Source organism: Diabrotica virgifera, chromosome 10 (assembly GCF_917563875.1).
Source record: "Diabrotica virgifera virgifera chromosome 10, PGI_DIABVI_V3a".
In the NCBI taxonomy this organism is placed as follows: domain Eukaryota; kingdom Metazoa; phylum Arthropoda; class Insecta; order Coleoptera; family Chrysomelidae; genus Diabrotica; species Diabrotica virgifera.
The window spans coordinates 26,962,286-26,978,134 of NC_065452.1; the positions used below are offsets into that span (position 1 = coordinate 26,962,286).

At 34.5% G+C, this 15,849-nt stretch overlaps 1 protein-coding gene across 2 annotated transcripts in view; it reads left to right on the forward strand.

The window, feature by feature from the left end:
- The window catches only part of LOC126893302 (monocarboxylate transporter 13), a 265,737-nt gene that overhangs the window by 235,036 nt on the left and 14,852 nt on the right, over window positions 1-15,849 (forward strand). The window lies entirely within an intron of this gene.

Below are 15,849 nucleotides of genomic sequence, written 5' to 3' on the forward strand. Positions count from 1 at the left end.
ATTCGGAGTAAAAAAGGTCTCTTGTGATTTTTCTCTAAAGTTGATTGTTGTCGAGTTATATGGCCATTTTCGCATTTTTCAAATTTTAAATCGCGTATAACTCGACAACAATCAGTTTTAGAGAAAAATCACAAGAGATATTTTTTGCTCAGAATATCCCACATTATCTAAAAAAAATTGTTCAAAGTAAAAAGATTCTTTTTGTGAATTTGTTTAAAAAAATTGTTTAAACAATTTTTCGACCACGGCACCGCCCGGCACCCTCTGGATATGTTATAAGGACCTCTTTTTGAGTAAGTTTGTGCAAAAAGATCGAATCAGAATAATTTCACTAACGGGAGCGACGATACATCATGGACTATAGGGCTAATTGTTAATAATTAAAAATAACTGATGTGTAATAAAATAATGACAAACATTTCTTCAAGACCTTGAAGAAGGGGTTTGAAACTTGATTTGCTCACTTCTTGAATTTCATAATAATAATTTTTAATCGAGTTATTAAACCTTGAAAATGGCTTGCATTTTTCAAATTTTTAATCGCATATAACTCGACTACAATCAATTTTAGAGAAAAATGACAAGAGACCTTTTTTGCTCAAAATAACCCAAATTATCTAAAAAAAAAATGTTCGACATAAAAAATATTTTTGTGAATTTGTCTAAAAAAATTGTTTAAACAATTTTTAGACCACGGCACCGCCCGGCAGTAATGCAGTGTTTATTTAATAATAATATGATTAAAACATTGCATATTTGTAATGTACGGAAAAAGTACATGAGAATTAAAAAAAAACATTAAAATTTATCAACTAGAACTAGAGATAAAGAAACTTACAGTATTTTGAAGTTCATAAAATTTTTGAATACTTGAGTTTTTAGTTTCCATTTAACATGGTCCAACAACTAATCTTCATTTCAGCCTTATTTTAACACTGAAAGACAATGCTGTCATAAGTTTAATCTTGTCCCTACTTTTTACTTTGTAAATTATTCCGATTCGATTTTTTTGCACAAACTTACTCAAAAAGAGGTCCTTAGACCTCTTAGTATCTTAGTATCTAGGTATCTTAGAGAAGATACTTATTAGGGGAAGTCTAGGTGTGGCACCAATTGATGCCAAAATGAGAGAGCATGGGTTAAGATGGTTTGGTCATGTTCAACGTCGAGACTTTAATCACCCAATACGAGGAATAGCTGAAGTGCAGATTCCTGGAAGGAGCAGGAGAGGAAGACCAAAGAAGACCTGGGGGGAGACGATAAGGCAGGACATGTTGGTAAAGGAAATTAACATTGATATGACCCAAGATAGAATTGTGTGGAGAAATGCAACTAGGGAAGCCGACCCCGCATACTGATAAGGCAAAGAGAATGATGATGATGATCTGGGACTTCTCATTTCTCTACATAAATAATAACTTATATGCATTAAGTTCCCTTAATTTTCCGAGCTAGCGTGTTTATTGGGTTGAAATTATCTATCTGTGGCTTAAGTTTCATGTTAAGTAATATATTTTTATGTTTCAACAATATTTTTCTTTAATTTTGGACCTTGTTAGGGGGGAGGGGGAATTTCCCCATTTTCCCTCCCCGTAGATCCGCCACTGCATATGCCTATAATAACTAAACAAAATTTCTGATATACCCCATTTCACTAATATACGTCTGTTTTGAATTATCGCGACAACCAATATTTACTGTGCAAAATATGAATAACGAAAGTAATTTGCAAATTACAATGTTATTTATTGAAATAATTATTAGGGCAATTTACTTTCGTACTTCCTATGTAATGTTGGACACTAAAATATTCGTTGTCGCGATCATCCAAAACAGCCGAATATTCGTGGAATAGCCTATACCTGGATTTGTCACAGTCCTCAACGGGGTCTTTTTTAAACGCTTTTCTTTAGTTTAATAGTTTGTGTCAAATCTTTAGACGTTAATTTGACTGCCTTTTCTCCAATGCAAATGAATGAAAATTTGCAGACATATGCAGTCGCGGGAACAATATACGAATAGTCAATAAATTTTTTTTATGTTTATTAATTGTTTAAATAAAAAAACGATTTTAATGGAAAATGCTTAAATTCTTTTGTTTTTTACAATGTAAACACTTGAAACTTTTACGGATAGTAGCTAATGATATGAACTATAAATAATTTCACTTTTTACGTTAATTGTTTACGTTATGCTTCATAAACAAACAATAAAGTTTCAAATTTTGAATGCTTATATTTGTTTATATAAAAATCGGCGCTTATTCGTGTCAAATTTCAATACGATACGAAATAAAACTTTAACCAAAACTTGAATTCAAAAAATTCGTGTTTTTATCGTAGCCTTAGAAAAACCATCGGTAGAGACGTTTTGTGCTACAATTAACATTCGAATTCGTTTTGGCGTATTAATTAAACACTTTTCTTTAGCTCAATCGTTTGGGTCAAATCTTTAGACGTTAATTTTACACCAGGGAAATAAGGCAAAAATATACCATGTTCGGGACACTTGAGCAGCCAAGTTGCAAATGGGTTTTTTGGGTACTATATACCTAATACATTATAAATACAAAAATGCCCGTCACAGTTTGGACGAGAAATTTTGTTATTAACAAATAAGGGTCAAAATTGAGAATTTTTTCGTTTAAATCGCTACAGGTAAAAATAGGGTAATTAAATATCTTATTTATAATATTTTTCTTTTATTAGATGAGCCAAGGTTTAAAATAGCGCTTTTTGAATTTTGGTCCGATCATTTGTTGCTTCGGATATTGCAAAATAAAACAAATTTTGAAAATAAACAATTTGCTATAACTTTTGCGAAAATGAATTAAGACTTTCATATTGCATGAAAAGTTGAGTCAAACAGTCCACACAATGCACAAAAAATTTTCAGACGATTCGTCAATTAGTTTAAATTTTATTCAATTTGTTTATCGCAAAGAGCTTTTTTTCGCAATGTTATTGTTCAGAAAATAATAATGATATAGCAATTCTGTGAAAACAGTATCAAAGAAGAATAGTCAAGTTTTCAACGCATTTAAAAAAATCATTAAAAAGTCATTTTTATCACTCAGAAAATATTTTACTAAAATAGAGTCATTTTTGGCTTATAAACAATTTGAATAACTTTGTTAATATTGACTGTAGGCTAAAACTACAATGGGATTTGAAAAACTGATATTTTTATACGAATTTTCAAAGAAAAATTTTTTGCCTAGGTTAATTACGTTCAAAGTTAGCCACTTTTTTTATTTAATTGACGGCTACTTTGTTTATAACAATTAAGCAACCTAACTTGAGCTATTTTGAAGTTGAAGATATTATAGTTTATGTGTAAAAGTTTGAGTAAACTTTGAAACTCAACAGAGTGATTAATACAGTTTTAAAAATGGCGTCCGAACGGAATTATTTCGTGATCGGTGGAGGGAAATTAATAAAATCCGTGCACTCAAAAATGAAACTGATTCTGCAAACATATGCTGCGATTAATATCGCCGGAGCTTTTTGATGGATTTTGATCATAATTTTTTAAGTTTGTATGTACTCGTAGTCTTATAGAGTACGTTATGTACACACATCCCCACCTAACATTACAAAATGTTAGGGGGAACTCCCCTTATCACTCAGGGATATGAAAATAGATTACGACCGATTCTAAGACCTACCGAATATACATATGTATATAATTACATAAAAATCGGTCAAGCGGTCTCGGAGGAGTATGGAAACTAACACTGTGACAGGAGAATTTTATAGATGTAAATATATAGATGACTATTAACAAATAGGGGTTGGTGATAAAAGAGTGAAAATTAAGGATTTTATGTATTTTTTAATTCTACATCATATAAAATTAAGGTAGATAATTTTGTCCAAAAAAATAAAAGAAAAAAAATGTAAGGGGGCAACCCCCCTTATAACTTATGGGTATAAAAAATAGACTAAAACCTCTCCTCCGTCCTATTGGCTCCGTGCGTCTCCCCTCTACTTACAGTCACGTGACACGCTGTCAGATTTTGTCAGGACGTTTTAACATTGAGTCTTATGGGATTATTTTGTTAAACTTGAATATTTTATTTTGTAGTGATAATAACCGAATACAATTGTTAGACTTCATTAGTTATTAATTTATACTGTAATTTATAGTGCAACAAAAATATTTTCTTTTTCGTTAATAAAGATTTATTGACATAAACTGCGATACTGAGGTTATGTATACACAATCAAACTGATAATCAATATTGGAAATAGAAGAATTTATATCAGATTAAATGCGTTTTTATTTTCTGTTTATATTAATACATAATATCACTAGCGTGACACGGCATTTTTTTTAAATGTCTCATTTAAACATACACAAAGCGTCCTGAAAAAATTTCAAAAAACCGCCACCATGAGCAGGTCGGTCGATTTTGCTTTGACACTTTGTTAACTCTCAGAGCGAATACGATATACGTGTAAAATTTCATAAAAATCGGCCAAGCCGTTTCGGAGTAGCATGGTAACTAACACTGTTACAGGAGAATTTGATGTATATAGAAGTAACTGCGAATTAAATAATAAAAGTGGCTAACTTTGAGCCTAATTAACCTAGGCAAAAAGTTTTTTTCTGAAAATTCGTGTAAAAATACCAGCTTTTGCAATCCTAAAGTAGATTTACTCTATAGTCAATATTAACAAAGCTATTCAAATTGTTTATAAGCCAAAAATGACTCTATTTTACTAAACTTTTTTCGGAGTGACAATAACTAGCTTTTAATGACTTTTTTCAACACTTTGAAAATATAACTATTCTCCTTGCATGTGGTTTCCACAGAATTGCTATGTCATTATTATTTTCTGAACAATAACATTGCGAAAAAAAAAAACAAATTGAATAAAATTTAAACTAATTGACGAATCGTCTTAAAAATTTTTGTGCATTATATGGAATGTTTTACTCAACTTTTCTTGCAATATGAAAGTATAATAATAATAATAATAATAATAATAATATCGTCTTTCCTGTGGGAGTTTTTTGTCAGTTCTTCTATCAGGCGCGGCCCCCTGCGAATGGGGGATGCTTTCTGGGTATTCGTAGCGCCAATACCCAGAGAGTAGCAGGATCACTTGCCGTGGAACAAAAACTGACACCTGGCAGTAGGTATAAAATGCACACCCATGAGAATGGAGATTAATAATTTATGTTTAGGATCGCTGCCTGGGGATCGCCAGGGCACGTCTGGAGCCGGCGCTGGACGTGACAGCATGCGGGACGTCGGTGGCAGGGTGTTGAGGAGGCGGGCCCCTGTCATACAATCAGCTACAGCCCAACCACAACCACAACCACAAGCGAGCCAAACAACAACAAGAGCTCTACCCGCCGAAGGTGCTGCGCTGGATCATCAGCCGGCGCTCACTCAAGCGGGACGACCGAGGCAGCGCATGAAATGGACTGTGTCTATTAATGAAAACATTTTGCGCTTCTATTACAAGGTGACAAACCTCGGTCAAGAAACAATCGGCTACCGACAACAGCTGTATGCCGAATTTTGCAGGACATACCCAGATATTCAAGTAACGGAGCAACGAGTATCAGACCAATACCGGGTAATTATAAGAAACAACCTTATCCCAGAGGCTAGACGCAATACCATCAGAAGCGAAGTCGAACGGGAGATTCAGAACGATGTTGTAATTGAAGATCAAGTCCATGTTGAAGTTCATGAGCAGATTCCTGAGCTTGCCATACAAGAAACTCAACCTGACAATACAGAGCAGGAAAACAACGAGTTACGTGATAACCTAGTAAGCGAAATGGCACGTGCGGTACAGGAGTTTAATGGAACAAACCCACTTAGCAGACCACCGCTACCACGAATAAACTCTTGTAAGAAACTAGGTGCGCTGTTACAAATTGTGAACACTGAAGTCCTACCCAATTATGTCGCAGAAGCCCACACATTAGAATATTTGCACATGCTAATCTACTGTGCAGCAACAGCAATTGCTAATATAATGGGCGTTAAGATCAGAACACGACGGGGTACTAATAACGAAAGAACTGGTAACAGAATTGCACCTTGGGAAAAAAGACTGCTCGGAAAGATTGAACTACTACGTAAGGATATTGGTATAGTCACAGAATACGTACGAGGTGTAACAAGTAGAAAAGTCATCAAGAGAGCTGAAGAAATAATGCTGAGTACCGCAAGACACTCAAGATATGATCCAGAAAACAACACAGCCCATCAGTGTCTGGATACATTAAAACAAAAACTCTCCGTTTATTCAGGGCGACTAAGGAGGTACAAAGTTAGTAACAACCGCAAAAGCGACAATGCTCTTTTTGAGAGTTCTGAGAAGGCGTTCTATCGAAAACTCAATTCCACTGTAGAACGAGTCGATAAGACTTACCCAAGCCAAGAAGAAATTCATGAGTTTTGGGGAAATCAACTTTCCACACCAGCTGCTCTTAACAACAATGCTGGATGGATAGAAGATACGACACAGAACTGCCAACACTACATTACTACCCTTTACGAACCCTTCACTTCTGAAGAAGTCTCAAATATCATCAAAGAGCTTCATAACTGGAAATCTCCTGGACCAGATGGAGTTCAAAACTTTTGGCTCAAGAAGTTTTGGAGTGTTCATGAATGCTTATCAACATTAATTAATCATGTTATTTCTAATCCGCAGGATATACCAGCATTCCTAACTCAGGGTACCACTTATTTAATACCGAAGGATCAAAATAACACCCAAGATCCAGCCAAATACCGCCCAATTACTTGTCTTCCAACTTTGTATAAATTGGTCACATCTTGTGTAGCCCGGCGTATCTACCAACACTGTGCTCTGAACAATATCATAGAACCTCAACAGAAAGGATGCGCTAAGAGTTCCATGGGATGCAAAGAACAACTCATCATCGACTCAGTCATTTCTAACCAGGCATATTCCAAAAAGAGGAATCTTTTTACTGCCTTCATTGATTACAAGAAGGCCTTTGATTCAGTGCCGCATGAATGGCTTATAGATATATTGAGAATATATAAAGTCGATGATAATATAGTGACCTTTTTAGAGCATATAATGACAGAGTGGAAAACTAGAATTCACCTTCAAATACCTGGTGAAATTAACATCGAAACTGAAAATATCACAATCAGCCGGGGCCTGTTTCAAGGAGATTCGTTGAGTCCTCTGTGGTTCTGTCTAGCTATGAACCCACTATCTCAGCTATTGAACTCCACAGACGCAGGTTTTAGCATCAAAAATAACAACAATGTGGTGGCGAAGCTTAATCATTTATTGTACATGGACGATTTGAAATTAATGGCTTCCACTCGAAACCAACTCGATGAGATGCTAAAAAATGTAGAAACTTTTTCTAATGATATTAGTATGCACTTCGGACTAGACAAGTGCCGTATTTTAAATATAGTCAGAGGAAAAGTACAGCCCGGAGGATTCGATATGCAAAATGGCCAGAACATCGAGGCCATGGGTGAAAACGATATGTATAAATATCTTGGAGTAAAGCAAGCGCGGAAAATTGACCATAAACAAATGAAAACAGAGATAACTACAGAGTTTATACGAAGGGTAAAACAGCTGCTTCGCTCACAACTTAACAGTAGAAATTTGTTTAAGGCACTAAACACCTACGCATGTTCCGCGCTTAGCTATTCGTTTGGCATTGTTAAGTGGACAAAAACGGACATAGAGAATCTTCAGCGAAAAGTAAGAACACACCTCACAAAGGCACAAAAACACCATCCTAAAAGTGCAGTAGAAAGAACAACATTACCACGGAATCTAGGAGGAAGAGGACTTATGGATATAGGTGAGCAATTAGATAAACAAATTGCTAATTTAAGAAATTATTTTCAGTTGCAAGCTGAGACATCTACTTTACATCGCGCTATTTGCGCAGTAGATGACACAACACCGATCAAACTGAGGGAACCAGAAATGCGCATAAACCACCTCACTAAAGACGAAAAAATGCGCACCTGGATGGGTAAACCTCTGCACGGGCGACATCCCAATGAGGTCAGCCAAGACTATGTCGAACTATTGGTTGACATCAGGAAAGATGTTCCCTGAAACGGAGGGTTCATTACTGGCCATTCAGGATCAGGTTATACCAACCAGAAATTACCTGAAATATATCGTCAAAGACCCTCAGGTTCAAAACGACAGATGCCGATATGGATGTCAAGCCCAAGAAACCATCCAACATATTACAGGGGGCTGCCAGGCATTTGCTGCAACTGAATACAAGGAACGGCATGACGCAGTGGGAAAAATCCTTCATCAGGAGATAGCTATCAAGCTGGGACTTCTCCAAACGGACCATCTCCCGTATTATCAATACGTCCCTGAGAGTATGCTTGAGGATGGCAACTACAAGCTATACTGGGACCGCACTGTGCTCACAGACCAAACAGTGGCACATAATAGACCAGATCTTGTACTAGTTAATAAATTAACAAAACAAACAACACTAATTGATGTGGCGATACCTAACAACAATAATCTACGTAGTAAATTTACTGAAAATATCGCCAAGTACAGAGGTCTGGAAATTCAAATACGAAGGCAATGGAGAATGCAAAATACCCAGACGATACCGATTATCATGTCTACTACTGGAGTCATTCCGAAGACCCTCCTCGAAAGCATCAAAAAGCTGGGTCTGAATGAACATCTTTATAAGACCATGCAGAAAGCTGTACTACTCGCGACGGCCAGAAGTGTACGAAAATTTTTGGGAGATACACCTGCATTACAAGTCACCTAGGGCTCGATAACACGGAAAGAGTCCCACCAGAGCTCAATCCTTTTGATACCGTAGGTATCTGGGATGAGTCAATTTTCCCCTTAGAGGGAGTGTGAGCCGTATGGCTAAATCTGGATATCGTCTTTATTATTTCTTCAATATAGAAATGTACATTTTTATATAAAACATAATATATTATTTTCAGAAATAAAGGGCGAAGTTCATTTTCTGAAATGTCGCCATTTACAGAAAATGTTCTTCCACTTAACCCGAAAAAGAAAAAAAAACTTATCTATATAGTGCCATTATAAAAACAACAATAATTTCGTTTCATTTACCAATTTATTCGAGCTCGAGCATTATGTTCGTCCAGAACCAAAATTATGATTGAGAAATAAACAAATAGTCTCTAGATTTGGATTTAAACTACCCAATGTTTAATACTTTTATTGTTGATAGTAATGAATTATACAAATGACATACCTGATACCTAAAAGACCTTCTAAATATCTCTGTTTTAAATTTCGGTATTGCCAGCAAACCTTTATATCTAATATTTAAGTTGTGTATGTCCGTTCGATACGTGATTTTACGATGAAGATAAGACGGTTTTTTTGTTAGAATTATTTTATGATAAAGACAGACTGTATGATGTACCCTTCTATTTTCCATATTCAGCCACTCAATTTCCTTAATTTTATGTGAAACTCTTTGTCTTCTGCGAATGCCAAATATGAGTCTTAGACAGGAATTTTGAACTTTTTGAATTTTATTCTTGTAGTGAGTGGCTAAATTAGGACCGTAAAGAGCGTCAGCATAATTAAAATTTGAAAGTACAAGAGATTCACACAAAACTTTCTTAACATTAAATGGTAGAAAATGTCGATTACCGTATATAATCTTAATTGAAGCGTAGGCACGCTGTATCAATTTATTTATATGTTTTTCGAATCTTAACTCTGAATCCATTAATACACCCAAATTCTTTGCCACATCAACAACATCAAGAATTGAATCCTGAATTTGGATTTGGATTGATGGTAAAACTAATTCCCTTTGATTTTTTGGCCCAAATATTAATATGTTTGATTTACTGGAATTGATGCATAGGCAATGGTTTAAAGCAGCTTCTACAAATCTTTTTAAATCGGCATTAATCAGATCATTAGCGTTTTTTAAATTTTCGATTGGGAAACTGTAGTAGAGCTGAGTGTCATCAGCATATAAATGAGCTTGGCATGACTGAAGCTTAGAGAGAAGATAAGAAGTATATAGAGAAAATAATAAAGGACCCAATATTGAGCCTTGTGGAACTCCTGAATTAATATTCAAAGAGTTTGAATTTTGACCTTCTATATTAACATGCTGTTGTCGCCCTTCCAAATAGCTTATTATAAGTAACAACGCATCATAGGAAAATCCTAAATACTTTAAGGCCATTTTCGCAAAAGTTATAGCACATTTTTTATTTTTGAAATTTTAGTCTTATATTACAATTTCCAAAGCAAAAAATGATCGGAACAAAATTCAAAAAGTGCCATTTTAAACCTGGGCTGATCTACTAAAATACGAATACCTACTCTAAATAATATATATAATTACCCTATTTTTACCTGTAGCGATTTAAACGAAAAAAACTGCCATTTTTGACCCTTATTTGTTAATAACTAAGTTTCTCGTCCGAACTGTGACGGGCATTTTTGTATTTATAATGTATTAGGTATATAGTGCCCAAAAAATCCATTTGCATCCTGGCTGCTCAAGTGTCCCGACAAACACCTTATTTCTCTGGACTATTTGACTGCCTTTTCTTCAATGGAAATGACTGAAAAATTGCAGACATATGCATTCGCGGGAACAATACACGAATAGTCAATAATTTTTTTTTATATTTATTAATAATTGTTTAAATAAAAAAAAACGATTTTAACGGAAAATACTTAAATTGTCTTGTTTTTTACAATGAAGGAACCTGAAATTTTTACATATTGTAGCAAATTATATGAACTATGCATAATTTCATTTTTAACGTTAATTGTTTACGTTATGCTTCATAAATAAACAATAAAGTGTCAAATTTTTTGCCGATACCGACTACTTTTTATGTTAGTACATCATATGTATTATACATATTTTAATAAACATGACGATATATTTTAATGTTTGAAAAGTGTAAAACTAAAAAGTAAAAAATAGAAAAATATGAAAAAAAAAATTTTTAAGAAACGCTTTTTTTAGTTACGAGTGACTAAAATTAAAAATATTATAAAAAATCAATTAAAAAGCAAAAAATTAAAAGAATTGAAAAAATCTAACACATTCGTTAAAGAAAAGCGTGGGGCGAAAACCGTTTATTCGGTGAAGACGCGCCACTCTTTTCTTTAACGAATGTGTTAGATTTTTTAAAGTTTTTTATTTACCTATTGCTTTTTAGTTGATTTTTTTATAATATTTTTAATTTTAGTCACTCGTAACTAAAGAAAAGCGTTTCTTAAAAAAATTTTTCATATTTTTTTATTTGCATTTAATATTTCCTTGTTGTACCAGTGGCTCTAATAATTCAATCAAGTAACGACTGTGTATAGGCTTCCACCAATTGAAACTTTTATTTTATTCTTTTTATAAACTGACTGGTATTCCTTTTTTAATAATAAGTGGTAATGGCACGGTATAAAAACAACATAAGATGTCCAAAATACTAAAAACCACGTTTTTTAATTCCCTTTAGCCCTCTTCTGACTTCGGTAATATTGGACAAATTCAAAACGGAAAAGTAAGGGTTTCTAATTAATCATTTTCAACCCACACGGAATTTGGCGCCCTCATTATGGGATACTCGGTATGAAAAAAAAAACATGAATTTAATAAAAGCACTGTTTTTAGGGCGATATATTCTACTAAAAGACTTAAAAATGAATTCAGTTTAAACACCTGTTATTTTGGTTTTTATTTTATGTTTACAATATTATATAAAGACAATTTTATGTATAGCTGAAGTAAGGTAAGAGGATTGGAAGGTACCATGCTATAGCCTTATTCATTAACAATATCGCTGTAATAATATTGTTGCTAGACAGGTAAACTGTCATTGTATACCGGGTGTACGAATTAAACTGTGTTTTTTTTCTCAAAGTTCGCATCGCCCTGTGGACTATTCTAGCATTTATAAAATGCTGAAATTAAAAACCATTGATAAACCATTGCCGTTGTGTTTATTTTTATTTATACGGGGAGTTGAACTTGTTACGATTTTCATATAATATTATTATAACTTTGTAAATACCCTGTATAACATACCAAACCTTTATATTTTTGTAATGGAGAAGTTAAGAATATTTCGAATATAAAATAAAATACAGGGTGTTATTTAAAAAAACCTAAGTTTGGTCTGCCACTATGTTATCGAACACCCTGTAACATTCTAACTAATTTTGTAATGTGAAGCTCAACGTTGGCTACAATTTTTGTTATTAAATTTTACCGCTATCTATTACTATAGCGAATTTACGGAGCTTTACCCCACTAATCAATCACCCTGTATGTAGGGGAGAGTTGGATAAAACGCGATAGTCGGATAAAACGGGATACCTAGCCTAGAGACCCAACTAGTGCTGCTATCAATCGGATAACGACAAAAACTTGTTCTCAGTCGTCATTTTAACATTCTCAGTTCGTTTTACCTCGATGCCATTATTTGATGAAAAGTTGTTGTGTTTAGAATTGTTTGACTATATTTTTTTGGTACTTTGTACTTTTAAGTGCGTTGTTTTCTACATTATATTGCCTACATAATAATAATAATATGTAAGTACTACGAGCCTAGTAGGCCCATGGCTTGATGTACTATTCTTTTCCACTCCCTTTTGTCAGTCGCTTTTCTTTCCCAGTTCCTTACATTAATTCTTCTCATATCTTCTCTAACTCCATTACTCCATCGTGACCTCGGTCTTCCTCTTCGTCTTTTCCCTGCCAATGCACTAGATAGTACCATTCTGGGAATTCTAGATGGAATCATCCTCTGCACATGGCCCAACCATCTAAGTCTTTTCGCCTTAATTACTGCTAGTATGTTAGGATCTTGATAGAGCTCAGTTAGTTCCTTATTTGTTCTTCTTACCCATTGTCCTCTCCCAAACTAATAACAACTCTTGATGTTTTTTTGTTGTGACCCATGTTTCAGAAGCATACGTTACTGTCGGCCTTATTACGGTCTTGTAAGTTCTTAGTTTTGCTCTTCGTGATATATTTTTACTTCTTAACAACCCATTAAGAGCAAATATAGCGCGGTTGCCCGACATAATTCTCTTTTGTATTTCTTCTTCACAGTTAGGATCTCTTGTGAAGACAGTTCATTCTTCTTCTTAAAGTTCCATCTCCTAGCGGAGGTTGGATATCATAATGGCTATGGTCACTTTGTTGGCTGCTGCTCTGAACAGTTGTAATGAACTACAGTTAAACCATTCTCTAAGGTTCCTCAGCCAGGAGATGCGTCTTCTTCCTATGCTTCTTTTTTCTTGGATCCTTCCTTGCATAATAACTCTCAGCAGCTCATATCTCTCTCCTCAGACAGTTCCTAAGTACTTAAATCTCTCAACTTCTTCGAATTTATACTGTGTTCCCTTCGCTGTTGTCATTGTTATGTATTGCCCCCGAACGAATTGCTTATTTGTCCATTCCATATACTTTGTTTTTGCTTCATTTATATACAATCCTTTGGTTGCTGCCCTCTCCTCGAGTTTCATGACTGTTTCTATAAGTTCTATTTTGCTCCTAGCCAAGATTACCAAATCGTCTGCGAATGCCAAGCACTGATGTTTTTTGTGGTAGATCAGACCTGTTCTATTAATGTTTGCTTCCTGTATAACCTTTTCTAGTAATATGCTAAACATTATAGACGATAATGGATCACCCTGCCGCACTCCTTGTTTGACCTCAAAGCTTTCTGTTATAGTATTGTTTATCTTGACTTTATTCATTGTTCTTTGGAGAGTTAATTTTATAATTCTAATAAGCTTTGGAGAAACGTCCATGTCTTGCAATGCTGTGAATAACTCGCTTCTTTTCACTCTATCGAAAGCTTGTTTAAAGTCAATGAAAAGAACCATGGTGTCTTTATTATATTCGTAACTTTCAGCCTGTATTTCTCGTAGTGTGAACACCTGATCCACAGTACTTCTGCCTTTTCTGAACCCATTTTGATATTCTCCTATGCTTTTATCAACCTTCGTTGTTAATCTGTTTTTAATATGCATAACCAATATTTTATACGTTATGTTTAGCAGCGCTCTGCCTCGATAATTCTGACAATCAGCCATATTTCCTTTTTTGTGAATAGGACATAGTATTGCTTCTGTCCATTCCTCAGGTAGTATTTCTTGTTCCCATATATTATTAATTAGTTTATGGATTTTCTCTACTAACTGATTTCCTCCAAATTTAATCATTTCAGCCGTTATGACGTCGCTTCCTGGGCTTTTGTTTATTTTTAATTTATCGATGATATTCTGAATTTCGCTTATAGTCTTCACCCTGTTGATTTTGTATTTCATTTGCTAGATCCTCTGTTTCCTCGTTATTATCGTCTGTCTTTTCAGGTCCATTTAGAAGCTCATCAAAGTACTGCTTCCAGCGTTCTAATATCGCTGGTTCACCCATAATCATTTCTCCATTTTTGTCTTTATAATGTACAGTTTTCGGTTGGTGCCCTCGTTTTTCATTTTTTATCCCTTGGTACAGGTTCCTAATTTGATTATTTTTGTAGCTTTCCTCTATATTTTTCAGTTTAGCTTCATAATGTTTTTTTTTCTTGTAGTATTTTTTGGTTCTATTTCTTTGTTTAGTGTAATTTTCCTACGCTTCTCTTGTTCCTTGAGTTAGCATTTTTAATCGTAGCTTGGCCCGTTCTTCCAATGATTGTTCACATTCTTCATCAAACCATTCTTTTTGTTTTTTCTTTTTGTTGTCATTGGTGCTGGAAATATTTGCTGCTTCTTTAATTACATCTTTTAATGTTCCCCACATGCATTCTACATTCCTTTCATCCACTATGCTCTCTAATTTGTTGTTAATAATTTGTCCATACAACGTTTGCTCACATTCTGTCTGTAATCTGATTGGTTTGTTTCTTTCGTATTTTAATCTCTTTTTATTTCGAAGAGTTGGTACTAATTGTTTCATCCATATTCCGACCAAATAGTGGTCTGAGTCCATATCAGGTCCTCTATATGTTCTCACCTTTGTTATGCAGTGTTCTTCGTTTTTCTCAATTAAAACATGGTCGATCTGGTTGACTGTACGGCCGTCTGGAGATTTCCATGTTCCCTTATAAATGTCCTTTCGTTGGTGGTACGTACTTTTTATTATGTCCCTTTTCTTTGGCAAAATCTACCAGGAAATATCCATTTTCGTTAGTCTCCGGATGTAAACTGTGCTTGCCTATAGTGGGCATTAATATTTCTTCTCTGCCTATTTTGGCATTAGCGTCTCCTAGAATGATCTTCATATCATACTTGGGTATAGCCTCATATACTTCATCTAATTTGCTATCAAATTGCTCTTTCAGATCCATTCCTTTTTCCTCCGAGGGTGCATGTATATTAACAAATGTTATTTTTTGGTATTTACCTTTTAATCTGAAAGTGCACATCATGTCCGAAATTGCTTTAAAGTCTGAAACAAATTCTTTCAATTTTTTACTTATTATAAAACCTGTATCCAGCAGTCTGTTAGTGCCTCCGCTATTGAAAAATATATAGTCGTCTATTTCCTGGCTACCCTGCCCCAATTGTTTTGTCTCTTGTAGAGCTACTAGATCAAACTTACATTTCTTAACTTCGTTTATTAAATGCTTCAGCTTTCCTTCCTGATAGGATCCTCTTATATTCCAAGTTGCTGCTTTTACCATTTCTTCTGTTATTTTATTAATTTGTTTTTTGATTTCCTTTTTTTGTGTCCGTGTTCCCTGCGGTGTCGTCTTTGTTGATTCATCTTCGTCTGCATCTGATTCTAGTTTTTTGAGATGTCTATTTTATTTTTTCCATTTGCCCGCTTTCTTTGTTCCATTTCCATAGTTCATTG